Genomic DNA, 18850 nt, shown 5'->3' with positions numbered 1-18850 from the left:
AAAAGTATCCAGAATTTTGTGTTGGTAATTATAAAGAGATATAAGATTTTTTTCCATTACTATTATTATATTAAGTAGATACGTTGCTTGATGGAAGTGTGGCAACTCTGTACATTTATATTTCTGTGTAAATATACCGGATGCGTCTCAAAAGTGGATCACCCCTATAACTTTTTTATTTTTTCAGTTAAAAAACGATATTTGGTATGTTAGTATATGACCTAAATTAGGATTGATTTACGTATTCAATTGTTTTCGGTCACTTCCTGTTTCACCGGAAATGACTACAACTTTTGATTTTTAAATGGCATCCTCGGTATATTTTTACTTCATTCCTTAGAAAATTACACTCTGAATAGAATGACATATCATATGTCAACTTTTCGCTTAAAAACAAATCGTATTTAAATTTTTTCAATCTAGAGTGCCATGGCTGTGTTAAAAACACTAATTTTTAATCAAGGAGCCTTGGAAAAATAGATTTGACGTTCTAATGTTTTACGTGTCTTGTCATGGCCGGTTAAAAGATGCTTCAATCGTATTTTTAATTCTATCTCAATTTTTTCAAATGGAACAAGAGTGGCTCATTAGCATATTTGGAAGAAGCATTTTTTTACGAATAATTTGATACCACACACTTGGTATTTCGAGTCATATTGTCGTTATGAACCGCATGTTACAATGTCAAATAAACTGTAACGTTTTTAGTTCGTTACATGTCTTTGTATATGATATATGATGTCTGGCGTATCATCACCGGATTCCCTATCGTTCAGGCCGGATCATTTATTTGACGGCATGGCGTAATTTTTACGTTCTCTAGTCCACAACCCTGTTATCGTTTGACACAACCCTGTTATCGCTCTTTGGAGGCGATGTCAACATCGCTTCTGTCAACTCTCTCACCATAGACAAACAGAAAAATTAAAAGACTGCCAGAAGACATACGACGCGCAGGCAAATGTACCTGTAGCGCATCGACGCAAGTGCCGAAATACGTCCATCTAGCTATCTGTGTTTCGACACTAGTCCGTTAGTCTTAGCATATTCAGAAAGAACACGCTAACCTCCAGCGTTGCCAATTTGTGGGGAATTCCCAAATTTTGGGGAATCCGGACCGATTGGGAGTTTTGTGGGGATTTTAGCAATAGGGGGCGAAAATAAGGGGAGTTTCAACATTTTATTGCTGATTGAAAATGGCGTAAAATTTTTAGCTTTAAAAACGGAGCGAGACGATATATCTTTCCCAACTTAAAAATTATAATCTGCTTTTTACTTGTGCTTCCCTTTGCAAATGCTTCAGTTGAAAGAAAATTTAGTGACCTCAAATTATTTAATGACTACTAGGGAAGGGATTAAAAAACAAGGAGGTAATTTACAGTTTAATCTCTCTAACATATATATAATAAATATTGTATTTTTATTAAAATTATTTTTTTTTTGTTAAAATAATCATATGGGGAATTTTTGGTGAATCGGGACATTTTTCTCCCCAAATTGGCGAATTTTATTTAGATTTTTGGGTAGTTTAGAAAATTGACATTGGCAACGCCTCTAACCTCATTCTTTTGTTTGTTGTTTGTTCAAAAAGCGGCACGCGGCGTAGTACAAGGCTTGATCATTTTTTAAGAAATTTTTGATTGTTAATTTTATTTTTCTGCAAACTAAACAGTTGTTTTTTATTAAAAAATAGCAGACAAAGGTAAGAAAGGTAATGTCCATGCCTAAGTTTTTATTTCACTGGCTATTCTTTCTAGAAATTATACCAGCCAGCCCTCCTATTTAATTATTAAATGAAAGTGTGAAAGAGATATCAAGGGCTATTCTGTTAAAATATCATCCGACCAGTCTAGGCCCTGTTGTGAACCAGAAGGTCTGCTAAGTTGGATGTTGGATATAGAATGGAAGGAATATCATGGCCGAGAACAAGGCATAATTGTATGTCCCTTGATGTAGGGGGGTAGGTTTGTTTCTAATAGGCAGTAAAACCAAAAATTCTACTGTGAATCTTCATATTCTAGGCCTGTAAAGGTAAATAATTCCTGGAGCCATCTCGAGGTATAGTACTCAAGTCGGAGCGAATCAATTGATAGCACGATGAAAAGAAATAGTAGCCATCATAAAACTGTAAATATGTATATAACTAGTACAATGTAGCTATTTAACTGTAAGTACAATGTAGCTAGATATTTAGTAGAATAGGGGTATTATAAATTAATACAAAATACAATAATTGGTCATTCTTTCCATTCCCATTCAATTCTTCCCATTTAATCGTTTCCCATAAAAAAAGGAAAATTAAAATTAAGAGTACCCTTAACCAAAAATAGTGAAATAAATGGAGATAGTCAAATTTTATATCAGCGTGTAAGACTTTGAATAAAAAGGTGTAAAAGGATTATAAATGCTGTATTTATATCCTTTAGTACCATGATAATATAAAATTTGAGTAGGTATCTCCATTTATATCACTGTTTTTGGTTAAGGGCACTCTTAGTTTTAATTGCCTTAAAAATAATAAGTATAATAATAATTTAAATCTCCCGCTCTTTCATAGTTCGTACCTATAGCCAAGTAGAGGGCGCTAAAAGCGCAATCTCCCAACATTTTACCACGCGATTCACCACTCTCTAAACTATTAACTTTCTCTATGTCTCTCACTTTTGCTTTTACCGCTCTGTAGCCTAACCTAACCATCTCGGCTTTTAGAAATGGTGATTATTTAAATCTTGCTGTATAATCTGAATCAGCTGCTATTTCAAACCAACAGTAAAGATGAGATATTATCCTTTTAGATTCGATATTATTACTGCATATTTTTACGGTAGAATTTTGGATGTCCCAACTTAACTTGTATTTGTAGTTTGCTGGCACGTTGGCGTCCCTTTCCTTTTGTCCTCCAGAATGTTACATGGAAGAAAGGACAGTTTCTTTGTTTATTATTGAGCCCTCGGAAGTAATTCGAGGTAGGTTTATTTTGTTTATTAGACCTTGTTTGGTTTTAAACAAGAGTTTCATATTTTTAGGGTCCAAGGTACGGACTATTTCCAAGGTACAGGCATTATCCAAGGTCCTAGTAGTGTTCCAAGGTACGGGTAGTGTTCCCTTATACCATTATCTTATGGACGGATGTCCCGTGGACGAGTGTCCCCAGTAGGAGTGATTTATCTTACATATAAAGTGCCCCAGCGTGGATGTAGCTTGAGCCCCATGCTGCTTCGTTCCCATCTATAATCCAGTTAGTAGTTACGGCTGTATCAGTTCATGGTGTCCTCATTCTGGCCCCTTTTGTTGTATTGGATGGCCGAGTGCAGAGATGCGAGACCACCTCACGCTGCTACTGTTTGAAGCAAGATTACATAAAGAACAGCTAAGTGTAGATTTACGTTCTAGTTTTTATGTTTTAAATTTTCTATTATTTTTTTATTTAAAAAATAAAATTATTTTTTATTATTTAACCACTATAATAATTATTAAAATTGTACAATGCTATTTACCATCACAGTCCATCTTGAATAAATATAGTCATTAGTTTTAAGTAAAAAACAACTGTGTTTTCTTTCTCTGTTCATGCCTGGCGCCCAATATTTATAATTTCGAGTTATTATTGTTAATTAGTTCTTTCCAGTGAAATACCTTATCCACGACTGCTCTACCAACGAAAAGCTGCCGTTCACAGTGGTAATGTTTATAAAAAAACGCTACAAAACCATATGCGAAAATGCTAAAAGTTGACATATGACATGTCATTCTATTCAAGACTGTCATTTTCTATCGAATAAAGCAAGAAAATACCGAGGGTATCATTTGGAAATCAAAAGTTGTAGTCGTTTCCGGTGAAATAAGAAGTGAAAACAATTGAATACGTCAGTCAATCCTAATTTATGCCATATACTAACATACCAAATCTCGTTTTTTTTATCTGAAAAAATAAAAAAAGTTATAGGGGTGAGCCACTTTGAAGACGCACCCTGTATTAGATATTGATAATTAATTCTTGAAATTTTTCATTTGACAGTAATGAAAAATGCCATAAATTTCAGGATCTTGATCTTGCCATTACCAAGAAGAATTTTTAACTCAACAAGAATATGCATATTTTGTTTCATCAGAGTGATAAAAAGGTACAAACATTTTCAAAATACGTTGTTAAAAAATAACTTGGTTGACTTGGCCAACGAAATTGGACGAAATTGGATCATTTCACAATAAATCTATCTGTAATGACAGTCAATCTTGCAATTGGATACAATATTCCTCGTCGAGGGACTTCGTAAAGCAACGCGCAGAATAAAGTTCTAAATACTTGTTGCTCTGAGGTGGTACTCGGATTAATACAAATTATTTAATGACACATTCCAAGCAAATATTGACAGTCCGATTTTTAGTCGGTTGGTATTTTGATTGTGTGGTTCGTACCGTGGTTTGCCAGTCGATTCTTCACTCTCTGGTATTTACTTAAGAACCGCTGAATGTGTAAAGCTCGTTGGAACATTGTCAAAAGTCACGATTTTTCAATTCAAAAAAAGTGTCGAAAATTGAAAGTCCACACATTTATTGTCGCTGTTGGAGAACAAGCAAAGATAATAAATATATTCAAAAAATATTTAGTATCTTACTGTAAGTAAATATGTCATTATACAATATTATAATACTATCCCAACACATACAGTGGTGGCCAAAAGAATGGAAATTTTTTACTTTTTAAAATATCACAGAAAATATTGCTATGCTTAAACTCTCAGGAATATAAATGAACAGCTTATCCGCAAATAAAAGTGTTCCAAAAATTACACAGCGAAAAAAAATCTGTTTAGCAGTTTTTGTAGGAGAACAATAGATTTCTTGTGGCCAAAAGTATGGAAACCATAAATAAATACATTAAAATTATTTAGTTTAAGCTGATAAACGATTTGCTTCAGATAAATATAAACATCATGCCCAAGTCTAAATATTTCTCTACGGATTTAAAAAATAAAATAGTTGAATTGTACAAGAGCGGTTATAAACAAATTCAAATAAGTAAAAATTTAAACATTTTAAAAGGCACCGTTTCGAAAATAATTCGTAAATTTAATAAAACAGGGAATGTTTCAACAGCTTTTAAGTCAGGAAGACCAAGAAAGGTGTGCAACAGGACAATGAAAGTAATGAAGAGAATATCAATGGGAGATCCAAGAAAAACATCCACAGACATTTCTCGAGAAATGGGTGAAAGGGGAATATCGGTATCTGCACGCACGGTGAGAAGAAGGTTGGATGACATGGGACTTTTTGGAAGAGTTGCGGTGAAGAAACCACTAATATCAAAGAAAAATAGGATGGCCCGCTTTAAATTTGCTCAAGATCATCTCACCTGGTCTTATCAGAAATGGAATACTGTACTGTTTAGCGACGAAAGTAAGTTTCAACTGTTTGGTAGTGACGGGAGACGTTATGTCCGAAGACCAAAAGGTACACGGTACAGCCATAAGTACCAGATGCCCACAGTAAAACATGGGGGTGGGAGTATAATGGTATGGGGGTGTTTTTCTCGCTCAGGTGTTGATCCTCTTGTTAAAATTGATGGGATAATGGACCGTTTTTTGTACAAAGACATATTGGAGAATAATATGCTGCCTCATGCTGATGAAGAAATGCCACTCAGATGGTTGTTCCAGCAAGACAATGATCCCACGCACAAATCTCGGTTTGTTCAAAACTGGTTAAATGCACATAATGTTCCACTAATGGATTGGCCCTCACAGTCTCCGGATCTTAACCCCATAGAAAATTTATTGGACTATTTGGATAGCAAAATTCGAAGCCATTCTAGTTCAAATAAAAATGAATTATGGGAAGTGCTAAAAACTGAATGGGCGGCCATTTCCAGTAAAGATTGTACGAGATTGATCGATTCGATGCCACGAAGATGTAATTAATTCAAAGGGATATTCCACTAAATATTAGTAATTTTTATATTATCTTGAATTTTAATAAACATTCTTCTTAAGTTTCCATACTTTTGACCAAGAAAATATTCATAATTTTTTATATATTTTTTGATAGCTGTAATTTTTTATTTAAATGTATTAGGTTTTGTAGGAAATTATTTGTAGGTCACGGTTATATAAGTCGTTTTATTTCATATTTTAATTTCTCAGCATAAATGACAAATTAAAAAAGTTTCCATACTTTTGGCCACTACTGTACATATTATAAGGTTTGTTTTTCAACTACATAACATAACATAATATATAATACCAACTTGCAGGTATTCTGATTTCACGAACTACAAAAATGACATTAGTCTGCAATATTTAAAGGGTCTACATTTTTGTAAACGGGTTTCTTTCTAAAATAAAAGTTGTAGAGCGTCCAATTTTTCATAAAAATGGTTTCTATACTTGCTCAAATCAAAATTAACCGAGATAGGGTGGCTAGAAGCTATGGACCATCTTTTATTGAAACATTTTTTTCAAAGTCCTTACCGTTTTACCAAAACACTTTATTTATATTTTTCACCCCTTCTGGGGGTGAATTTAGAAAAATATTAAATGAAATTTATAATTCTCCAAACAAATTGAATAAAAATGTTAAATATATGAATTTTTCAGCAACCTATATTTTTTTAAAATTTCCACTATCATCCCCTAGCTTCTAGCCACCCTATAGAGATCATTTCTAAATTTGACGCTCCACAACTTTTATTTGAACTTTTTTTTCTAGTTCTTACCGTTTCTCCGAAATTTCGAAAAAAAAACGCTTATTAAAATATAGTAAAAAGTTAAAAATATTAAAAATAAACAAATAAAAAAAAGAACCCATGTTCGAATGTGAAACAACTCATCAAAAAAAAACGAAACCTCTTTGAAAGGCCACCGATATGTTAATTTGATAAATAATTAAGTATAAAATCTGTCGGTTAATCAGATGAAGCACCGTGAAGCCTTCAAAGTGTTGATATGAAGCCAGTGTCTTTTTTTACGTATCCGTATAAGAAGATTAAAGAATAATCCACTGAAACAAGAAAGTTTTAAAGGTACTGAATTGGATGCATGCGGGCCAGGTGTTTTACACAAGCATCTTTCTTTAGGTGGCATGTATATCGTGTGCTAGTAAATAAATAAAATTAAGCAGGTGATTAAACTACATTTATTTTTTTGCCGTTGTTTTACCCTGTGTGATATCGTAAAAAAGAACGTATGTTTTGATTTCTAAGTGTTTGATTTAGCTGCGATGCTTTTAGTGTTGATTTAGTGTCGATAACTTTATACTTTTGATTGAAAGAAATTCACTTTTAGATTTCACCTATTATTATGTTTATTATTTCTAGTTATTTCTAGAACTATGGGGGCATTTATATAATTTACCTGAAGCGGTTTTGAGGATTTTTTGACCCCCCCCCCTCAATTTTATCTTTGCGGGCCAATTTTGGTCCTGTCTCAAAGTTACCCTACGAATTGTTTAGTATGCGCGCCATAATTGACTAGTCTAAATATAATTTTATGCTAAAGTTGAATATGGTAATTGAAGTGTTCCTAAAAATTGTTCCTTTAAAGTAGTTATTATTGTATGTATGAATTTTAATTATTAAGGCTAGTGCTAATAATAAACAACGCTTTATTGTACAAAAAGCCAAAATAGCTTCATCGACAAAGCATTTACAAAACAAAAGCACAAAAAAATATACAAATAATAAGACATATCATACAACACAAATCAATTCAAAAAAATTTACGTCAATAAAATTACAAATAAAACATGGAGATGGACATTGCAGAACACAGGCGTATCAATAAAATTTTACAAAAGGAAAATTGTAAATGGATAAAATCATGTAAGAGTTATAAAATATTAAATATTAAATACTAGACCTTTAACCAGTGTGTGAGATGATCAAAATTTTAAAATTCAAAATTGTTCATGATTAAACATCAACAAAAAAGTCGTTTACCCCGCATATAGGGCTCTCTCCAGTAAGCATGATTTCAGAACTTTGCGAAATGCGGGAAAGAATGAAAGTGACTTAATATTCAAAGGCAGATGATTTTTTTGGCATTCTACAGGGTGGGTCAGATTCGACGCTTTTAAATGGAAACACCCTTTTCTATAGGATATAGACAAAAACTAATATGGGTGCCTGGAGCGCAATTTTTGTCAAAAACATTATGGTGAAAACCGCATATCGATATCTGTTGCCGTTTCGGAGTTACTGGGTGTTTTTCAAAAATATGCATTTTTAACAAATCGCTGTAACTTTTTTGCTATGTAAAATTTTGTATTTTTATGAAAACATTTCCAAAGCATCTTTTTACGTAGAATTTAATGGTTTAAGTATAATTTTTTTAAAATTAATAATTTAAGATTATCAACAGAAAATTTGAATTTTTATATGGGACACCCTGCATATTTTTAATTTATTGAAAAGAATTTAAAATTACCTTTCCAAAAATATAACACACTTGATATTTTGCTCGATTCCTTTTCGAGATATAGAGTATATAAAAATTCGCCCGCTTTAAATAAGTAGGCTTTGAACGGCACCGGCTGTAATGCAAAAAAAATCTAGCTGTGAGCATCAGTTAAAGCGAAAATAATATTTGCTATGAGAGATGCAGAATTTTATAACAATTTAAAATATATTTAACCAACATCAACACATTTAAACTATATCTAATAACAATAAAAATAAATAGCAAACCAAGACATGAGATTTTGCTATAGGTGTTCGACATATCGACTGTCTTCTGTTATGGACAGACGGGGCATTTTTTGAACATTTCTCGCGGAATTCATTAACTCAGTAGGGCGAAAGATACCCTCTCGTGACTGCTAAGGATTTCTAATTCTTGTCTAGATTATACGGAAAAATAAGGAACCTTTATTCTTCCGCAAATATATCCATAGGATTAGATCCATGGACACTAAGTCAGGCGGCCCCGATGGCGAACGGCTGGGATCTTGGTTAGCTGTTCAATTATCCTTTAAATTGGCTGCAAACATTTGCTGATAACTTCAGCGTTCGGAGGCGGTGCGTCGTCTTGCTGGAAAAATATGTTTTCGAGTTCCATTAAGGGCATATCATCAATAAGGGGTCCAAAGCCTACTAGTTAAAAGTGGCGAACTTTTAAAAATTCGGTATTTCGAAGGGGATTATAACAAAATATCAAGTGTGCTATATTTTTGGAAAGGTAATTTTAAATTATTTTCAGTTAATTAAAAATATAGAGGGTGTACCAAATAAAAAATCAATTTTTCTGTTGATAACTCTTAAATTATTAATTTTAAAAAATGTATACTTAAACCATTACATTCTACGTAAAAAAATGATTTGGAAATGTTTTTATAGAAATACAAAATTTTCCATAGCAAAAAAGTTACAGCGATTTATTAAAAATGCACATTTTTGAAAAACACCCCGTAACTCCGAAACGGTAATAGATATTGATGTGCGGTTTTCACTATCACGTTTTTGATGAAAATTGAGCTCCAGACACCGATATTAGTTTTCGTCTATCTCCTATAGAAAAGGGTGTTTCCATTTAAAAGCGTCGAATTTGATCCACCCTGTACAGTATTGAGCCTTTAACTAGTTCTGAGCTCGGGGTTGGCAGATAAAGATCGTGCTCCGCATTTCTAAGTCGATAGTTGTGAGATGGCCTTTCGGGAATAGCAGATATGTGCTTGCGGATTAAGCACAAACGGATTCAAAAATGAATAAGGAAGGAAGAGTCAATATTTTTATTCTGCTATTTGCTAAGCAAAGGTACACCTAATGTTAGTAACAGGATGTTTTTTAGAAAACAAATATGTCTCATAAATATCGGCGTTTACCCAGATAACGGAATTACAAGACATCAAAAGAGGAAACAAGGATATTTTTGATGGAGTTATTGGATCGCCAAAATTAGAATACATTTTTTTTGTTGCAATTTTTTATACAATAAGTCGTAAACTTTTGTTAACCTATCTAAGAAAAATATCGTTTTATTTTTATGACGGATATTTAATCGTTAGAATATGTTAAACTAATCTATTGGGTATCTCTATTTGCTAATTCTTTAGTAAAAAAAGCTTGTCTTTTATTCAGATTTTTAAAAGAAATCTACTACCCTAATATTACGAAAATATAAATATTTTCTCATTTTTTTTACCTTCATTTATATACAGGGCGAGTCTTAAATAAGTGCAAAGATTTTCAGGGCTAGTAGATCCCGATAAAAGAAGCAAATTTTCTCTTTACCATTTTTTCGAATAAATCCAAAAAAAACGGAGTTATTTTATTTTAAAAATTTCCAAAAAAATATTTTTTGCTAAAATTTTGATTACCACTGGATCTTTTCTGGATTCTCTTTCTTGTAAATTTAATCTGCTATCTGTGTGACCATATTATGAACAAATTATGTTTTAAGCAAAAACTAAAAAAAAATCCAAAACTTTTTTCAAAAAATTCCAAATTTCTTTGGTACAACAAAACTTATATGTTTGATATTTTCCGAAACCTCTTCTCATCCTCACATGAGATTTAGTGAGATTTGGCTTGACCCCCTACCCCTTGATAGATTCATGTAATTACTGGATGCACTGGTATTAAATGGATTAAATACAGTAGCGAATGAAAGGTTTTTGTGCCACTGATACTAAAGCAGCGACGATTAAGTTTTAGTTATTTTTTATACAGGACGATAAAATAGTAATTTATTGAATTGAAGAATGAATTAATTTCGGGAGACGATAATGCAATTTTATCGTCGTGTATAAAACAATATTTTTTCCATAGCGAGTTACGTTTTAAAAAAATATTCAGAAATTATTATTGCAAGGAATTTATTACGCGTAGAAAAATATTGTGCCGGGTTGGCGTTGGTTTCTATGTAATTTGACAAATAAATAAAGCTGTCTCTTTAGTCTCTTTAGTCGTCAGTTTTGAGTCAATATTTTTTAATTCTCTTTCGCGTCGATTGCTGATAGAATTGGAGCCAGCAATGGCTCAAAATGAAATATGTAAATTACCAACAGATAATTAGGCTGAAGCGACAAACGCCATATCCAAACCACTTCCATTTAAATCCCGAATAACTTATGAAAGGAATACAAAAATTTTCAAAAATGGAAGCAATTAAAAAACGTTCGAGAAGAAATAAAGTTCTTAACCTATCCTCGCTGCTAAAGTATCATTTAATCTTCCCTTGCGGTTGAAGTACTATTTTATCGACTATTTTTGATAGATATAAGGCAATTTTAACAGTTGCTATGGAAAAAAGCCTAAAAACGGAAAAATTCAAAAAAACGAATTGTTAATTTTTTTCTCCGGTTGTACAGGGTGGGTCAAATTCGACGCTTTTAAATGGAAACATCCTTTTCTATAGGAGATAGACGAAAACTAATATCGGTGTCTGGAGCTCAATTTTTGTCAAAAACATGATGGTGAAAACCGCATATCGATATCTGTTACCGTTTCGGAGTAACGGGGTGTTTTTCAAAATATGCACTTTTAATAAATCGCTTAACTTTTTTGGTATGGAAAATTTTGTATTTTTATGAAAACATTTCCAAAGCACCTTTTTACGTAGAATTTAATGGTTTAAGTATAATTTTTTTCAAAATGAATAATTTAAGAATTATCAACAGAAAATTTGATTTTTTATACGGGACACCCTGTATATTTTTAATTTATCGAAAATAATTTAAAATTACCTTTCCAAAAATATAACACACTTGATATTTTGCTCGATTCCTCTTCGAGATATAGAGTATATAAAAATTCGCCCGCTTTAAATGAGTAGGCTTTGAACGGCACTGGCTGTAATGCCAAAAAATTCTAGCTGTGAGCATCAATTAAAATGAAAATAATGAGAAATGCAGAATTTTATAACAATTTAAAATATATTTAACCAACATCAACACATTAAACTATATCTAATAACAATAAAAATAAATAGCAAACCAAGACATGAGATTTTGCTACAGGTGTTCGACATATCGACCGTCTTCTGTTATGGACAGACAGGGCAGTTTTTGAACATTTCTCGCGGAATTCATTAACTCAGTAGGGGTGAAAATACCGTCTCATAACTGCTAAGTATTTCTAATTCTTCTCTAGATTATACGGAAGAATAAGGAACCTTTATTTTTCCGCAAATATATACATAGGATTAGATCCATGGGCACTAAGTCAGGCGGCTTCGCGGGCCAACGGCTGGAATCTTGGTTAGCTATTCAATTATTCCTGAAATTGGATGCAAAAATTTGCTGATAACTTCAGCGTTCAGAGGCGGTGCGTCGTCTTGCTGGAAAAATATGTTTTCGAGTTCCATTAAGGGAATATTTATCATCAATAAGGGGTCCAAAGCCTACTAGTTAAAAGTGGCGAACTTTTAAAAATTCTGTATTTCGAAGGGGATTATAACAAAATATCAAGTGTGCTATATTTTTGGAAAGGTAATTTTAAATTCTTTTCAGTTAATTAAAAATATAGAGGGTGTCCCAAATAAAAAATAAATTTTTCTGTTGATAACTCTTAAATTATTAATTTTAAAAAAATTATACTTAAACCATTAAATTCTACGTAAAAAGGTGCTTTGGAAATGTTTTCATAGAAATACAAAATTTTCTATAGCAAAAAAGTTACAGCGATTTATTAAAAATGCACATTTTGAAAAACACCCCGTAACTCCGAAACGGTAACAGATATTGATGTGCGGTTTTCACCATCATGTTTTTGATGAAAATTGAGCTCCAGACACCGATATTAGTTTTCGTTTATCTCCTATAGAAAAGGGTGTTTCCATTTAAAAGCGTCGAATTTGACCCACCCTGTACATCTCCCTGTGCATCTTTGAGATAAATTTGCACGTCCAATTTTCCGTGCGTTACAGTAAATCCCAGTATCTCAGGGTTTAAATTATCAGCGTCAAATTCAGCCCGAGGTTGCACCGTTCCCAGAATCTGTGTCAATATCCTCGAAAATAAAACCATACCGGCTGCACGCTGTCGCAACGCACGCACACATCACCACTTTGTTTCCACTAATTCGAAAGATATTGTATGTCAACTTCCTCGTGTTTATTAAATATTTCGTTGCCATTGTCATCATTCTGAAAGCAGCACCTGGACGTAAACGTGTCATCGGTACTGCGTAGTAGGTATCTTTACTCTTTACAGCGAACTGCATATAGAAAAAAAGTAGATTGTCGCTGAGCGAGCGCATTTTTCGTTCCGCGTAAAGAGGACGAGTGAGGATAATGAGAAATAATATGTAGTAAAACTAGCACGCGGCTAAAAAAAACATTTAATTCATTGAAGGATTTTTATGACTGGAATCACGTAATTCTAGAAATGGAGCAGAGTGGCTTGCATCAGGTTGCTTTATATACGCAGAAAATGTTATATTGCATTGCTGCAGTCAGGGACGTGGCGTACAGTACTTCATTATTAGCAATATTTTTAAATTATACAGAGTGAGTCTTTTTTTTATTTAGAAGGGACACAGGAACAAGAGAGGCCATCCTGAGTTTAACGTTACTCGCAGAGAGGTATTGGAAGTACCAAAGGAAGCTGTACGTACGTATCCCAAGTAGCATCTATCTGACTTCGAACTAAATCTGACCTGAAGCGACGTCAGACTTTGTGCAAATTTAGGTCGGGTGCTGGTGATACGACTGGTGACGTCGTTTTCCTATTTCCTAAAGTGACGTCGTTGGATCCGAGTCGGTAAATCCAACGATCTGTCGACGTACAAAATAACAACGTACCATTTTTATTAATTTCCCAACGTCGTTCCAAGGTAGGCTTGCACGACGTACCTATACTTGAACTAGCCCGACGTCTACCCGTTGTCCTAATAGGATACGTCTCACTGATAATCCCTAAAGTAACGTCCAATTATATTTTGTTGTATTTTATGTTCATATTTTTAACCTAATTTACGTATCTCTATTTACGTCCGTAAATACAACCCATTAAGTAGCATTTGCGGCCTAATAAACATCATGAACATAACCTAATAAAAAAATTTTGTAAACAAACTTTATTTTATTATGCCTAAAAAAACACTAGAAAGGCATTTAGACATTCATCTACATTTTACAGAAAGAGGTCGAGACTTTTGCAAAATAATAATAGTAGTAGTCTTTCCTCCGCCCACGAATTCTTTTTATTCGGAAGAGATGCTGCATTACACTGGTGCATCTTAATTTCATTTGTTAGCTTAGGAAACCAGCAGACCCCATCCTCCTCCCACATGTGAGGTACTGGTTCCAATTCTTTTAAATTTTGTATATACTATCTTAAAAAAGTGGCTGCCCATTGTTTTAAAGAGAAAACAAAAACTAAAATATAGTTGCACAAATCCACAAATCACTGATACGCAAAGTGAGGTTACGTGGCGTACGTTGGAATTATATACGTCATAATACGATTGCCGGTCGTCCGGTTTGATGACTTCGGTCTTGTGAGACGACTAATGTTGGAGACCCGGTCGGAATTGGTATATTGGTAGTTCATATTAAGTCGGACACAGAAATCCGCCATTCTTAACAGGTATGCGATTGTCAGCCATTTTAAAATCGTTTGTTGTTTTTAAAATTTATATTCACATTCCGATTTCTAGTAGAATAATATTGATAAGGTTGAGTTTGGGAGGAACCACAGTACAGTTTTATGATTAAACCAGCTAGAAAATAAAAAAAAATATTTTGCTAGTTACTTTTTTATAGATAATTTTATTTCATAAATCTACCTACTTTTGAAGGCGCTCGTTGTTTTCCGGAGTATTTTAATCAGATATATCAAAAAAGTGACTTCCGTTGACAAAGCTGATGTCTGGATTAATGATTCAGAATTATTATAATATGAAATTAGATAGGCACTTATAGTTCTATTCCAGGAGTGATTATGAATCCATTTGTAATTAGGTAGTTTGGTTAGGTTTTTATGTATTCTTGGTAGCGAATATGAAACCAAACGTAACGTAAGTGCTTAGCGACGAATTTTAAGTGACCAAAATCCAACGTAATATGACGTTGGTAATTGGTAGAATTACATTCCCTATTAGGTCAGATACCGACGTCGAGGCGACCCGAATCTGTATTCCCCATTTAGGTGCAAATAAGGGTCGTCAGGCGGTCGAACCGACGTTGGTACCCGACGTCGGGTTTATTGAACGCGACGTATACCCGACGTTAGATAACGTCCAAATGCTACTTGGGTTACGTTGACTACAAAAAAACCTTCGATCGAACACAGCACGAAAAATTACTAGAAGTTCTCACTGAAGTAGGCTTGGATGAGAGAGATATTATCATTATAAGGAACACATACTGGGGAAGCACAAAGGTTGTGTCAGTACAGAAAAACGAAATACAAGATACATAGACATACAAAGAGGTGTTAGACAGGGATGCGTATTGTCACCATTATTGTTTAACGTTTATGTCGAATATATAATCCGAAAATATTATCAAAATTGTCCAGAAGCGGCTAAAATAAATGAAAAAATTATAAACAATATAAGATACGCAGACGACACCGTGGTATTAGCAGAATCCGAGGACCAGCTGCAAACCCTAATGGACAAACTGACAGAAGAAAGTATCAGGATGAGTCTAGAGATTAACACCGCCAAGACAAAAACTATGATTTTCAAAAGACATCCGCAAGACAATGAAAACACCGACATAATGATAAACGGCGTCCATCTCAAAACCACGCAGAGATATATTTACTTGGGCAGGGCATTAAACAGCCAGTTAGAGCACTCTAAGGAAATCAGAAGAAGGATTGAAATAGCTAGGGCTGGTTTCCTCAGCATGCGGAATTTCTTATGCCATCCGAGAATAGCTATACCAACGAGGCTAAGAACATTAAATTGTTATATTATATGGCCCCTACTTCAATATGGATGCGAAACATGGACTCTAAAACAAGAAGACATTAAACGCCTTAATACGTTTGAAATGTGGATGTATCGTCGGATGCTGAGGATAAGTTGGACTTCCAGAACAACAAACTGTGAAATTTTAAACAGAATAAAACTCGTGCACACCTAACAGGCACAATTAAAATCAAAAAGACTTCCTACCTTGGACATATAATGCGGCACTCAGAATATGAAGAAATAAAGCTCATAATAGAAGGAAGAATTGATGGAAAACGTAGCATTGGGAGGAAACAGATATCATGGCTACGTAACATAAGAGATTGGACCCACACTGACGGAAACACCCTTATTCACCAAGCTCTGGACAGAGAGTCATATGCCATATTAATCGCCAGCCTCAACAGAGAAGGCACCTAGGATGAGGAGAGTCTTAAATAAGTGCAAATATATTCAGGGGTGGTACATTTCGACCCCAGGAACACGTCTATGAGGTAATTATTTTAATCTCTGTCTAATTTATTAATCTCTGATTACCATGGTTACGGCACTAAAAGAGATGCAACATTGTCAATTGCCACTTCCTAAATGACCTACATATATTTCTAATTATTCATGTGAAAAAATGCAATTAAAGGTGCGTATTCATTATCCGAACGAACGAACGAACGAATGTTCGCTAGTGGTATGGACGGAGACCGTACGATAGAACCGCACGAGAAGACCGGACGCGAACGCCTTTGATGTACCGACTCGAAACGGATGGTCGAGCGAACGAACGAACGAACGGCCGCATGCGTTCGGTCCCCGTCTAAATATACCGCACTTTCATTCGTTCGTTCGTTCGTTCGTTCGTTCGTTCGTTCGTTCGTTCGTTCGGATAATGAATACGCACCTTAACAGGTAAAAATTTCTGAAAAGAGGTGACAAATTCAGAAAAGGTGAAAAATTCAGGGAAAAGGAACAAAATACCTTGTATTATAAAGGGCAGAAATACTAGTTGTGCCATTATGATTAATTTATCTATTTCAGTATTCACATAATAAATTAGAATAAAACACACCCGTCAACCATATTAGTCCCCCATCGCGTTCCTCTAAGTTTGTTTTTGTATGTTTTTTGATATGCTCCTCCAGAATCTTTTTAATATTGTCATGGTTACAACACAATATTTTTACAATACGCCAACGAACGAGATAGTGTCAACAGTTTTGAAACACTTCCCGATACTACATAATAAAGATTTTCTAAAATAAAAAAGGGCTTATCTTTAAAGCGTACTGGCACCGCCGCTTGTTCTGAATATAATAACTATCTATTAATTCCTTACGGCGTAACCTGCTATTATTTTGGATTTACCGATTTACTAATACTACAATGAGGAATGTCAGATAAAAAAATTACGCGAAATAAAACTCGATAAGATTAAAAAATCAGTCGGGGTTACTTGAAGCCAGTTTAAAAAAATATTTTTAAATTTAAGTGTTACTAAAATTACTTAGGCGCCAAGATACTGTCACGCGTTTTGGCCTTAGCTCGGCTCTTTTAAATTAAAAAAAAAGAAAAAAAAAAATTTAGAAAAGAAGTAAAAAAAAATACGAAGAAGAAAAAAATATTATTAAGTTAGCGATTACGAAAAATAAATATTTATGGAATTTGCAGGGGTCTAGTCGCGAACAAATTTATGCCCTAGCTCAGAAAATTCGGAGAGTAGGGGCGGGTTAAGAGCGCCACTGACTTTAGACGGAAAAAAAAGTCAGAAATCCCCCAAGGTGTATTTAGGGCCTTACAAGTTCCACAAATACATAAATAAAAAAAAAGTCAAGATCTTAGAGAATTATGTAGACATAGGGCCAAAGGAAATATAAAAAATAATGCAAACTGATTAGTTTCAGTACCCTCTATTGAAATATAAAAGGAAAATATAGGAAACAGTAAATAGAAAATACCAAATAGCAAATAGTAAATTAAATGAATCAATAAAAAAAATTGTGCACCAAGAAAATATATCTCACAATACGCAAGTAGCAAAATTACGTAAATACCTAGGTACCTTTCGTGATCACGTAAGATTTACAAAATAAAATATATATATATATATATATATATATATATATATATATATATATATATATATATATATATATATATATATATATATATATATATATATATATATATATATATATATATATATATATATATATATATATATATATACATATATACATATATATCAGCGCAACTAAATTCAGCTAATATATCAAATTAATCAACAAATTAATAAATCAAATAAATAATACTAAACCAATTCACTAATAATAATAATTAATAATATAATTATTAAATAAATAAATCAAAATAATCAACTAATAATTATGAATTCATCAGTTCAAGAAATTTAGATATCGAAAAAAAAAAATGAATAGATTTAAATTTTAAATAGAGACAAAAAGAAACTGTGTCAGCTGTATTAAATTTACAAAAAAAAATTAAAGGAAAAAAAAAAATGAAATATTATTTTATCAACAGAATTAAGTATGTGAAAATTTATTCTAATTAAATTATAATGTTAAAAAAAATTATCTACGTTCAGTATTCGTACGCACCAATGAAATTCAAATCGTAAGATAGGGAAAAAAAAATTGAATTGTACGATACCAAATAGTTGAAAATCTTCTAAATCAAATCAATCTTGGGCAGACACCGTCGGCTGTCAACTGTCAACCGTCGACTGTCAACTCCTCCAGAAAAGTAAAATGGATACAGCGAAAAAACTGCTCCAACAAAAAAAACTGGCTCAGAGAGAAGTCTTCAACACAGAAGAAAAACTTCTTCGGCCCAGACAAAAAAAACTTCTTCGGTCCAGACAAAAAACTCTTCGGCTCCGACAAAAAAAAACCCTACGGAGAAATAATATTATAGTTTCTCCATAGTACGAGATACCATAAAAAAAGATCAAACAAAAAAAGTGGAAAGAAATGTATTAAT

The 18850-nt window shown here is 33.2% G+C and overlaps 1 long non-coding RNA gene across 1 annotated transcript; it reads left to right on the top strand.

The window, feature by feature from the left end:
* Positions 1-1919: 1919 nt before the first annotated feature.
* On the top strand, positions 1920-2104 carry LOC115877799. The gene is made up of 2 exons (XR_004049404.1): positions 1920-1960; positions 2022-2104. It is a non-coding gene; the product is annotated as an uncharacterized LOC115877799 (long non-coding RNA).
* Positions 2105-18850: the final 16746 nt, after the last annotated feature.

Source organism: Sitophilus oryzae, unplaced genomic scaffold (genome assembly GCF_002938485.1).
Source record: "Sitophilus oryzae breed Bouriz unplaced genomic scaffold, Soryzae_2.0 scaffold_1499_pilon_pilon, whole genome shotgun sequence".
Lineage (NCBI taxonomy): Eukaryota > Metazoa > Arthropoda > Insecta > Coleoptera > Curculionidae > Sitophilus > Sitophilus oryzae.
Note: the sequence above shows the minus strand (reverse complement) of the source record. Positions and strands in the feature narration are given on the sequence as shown.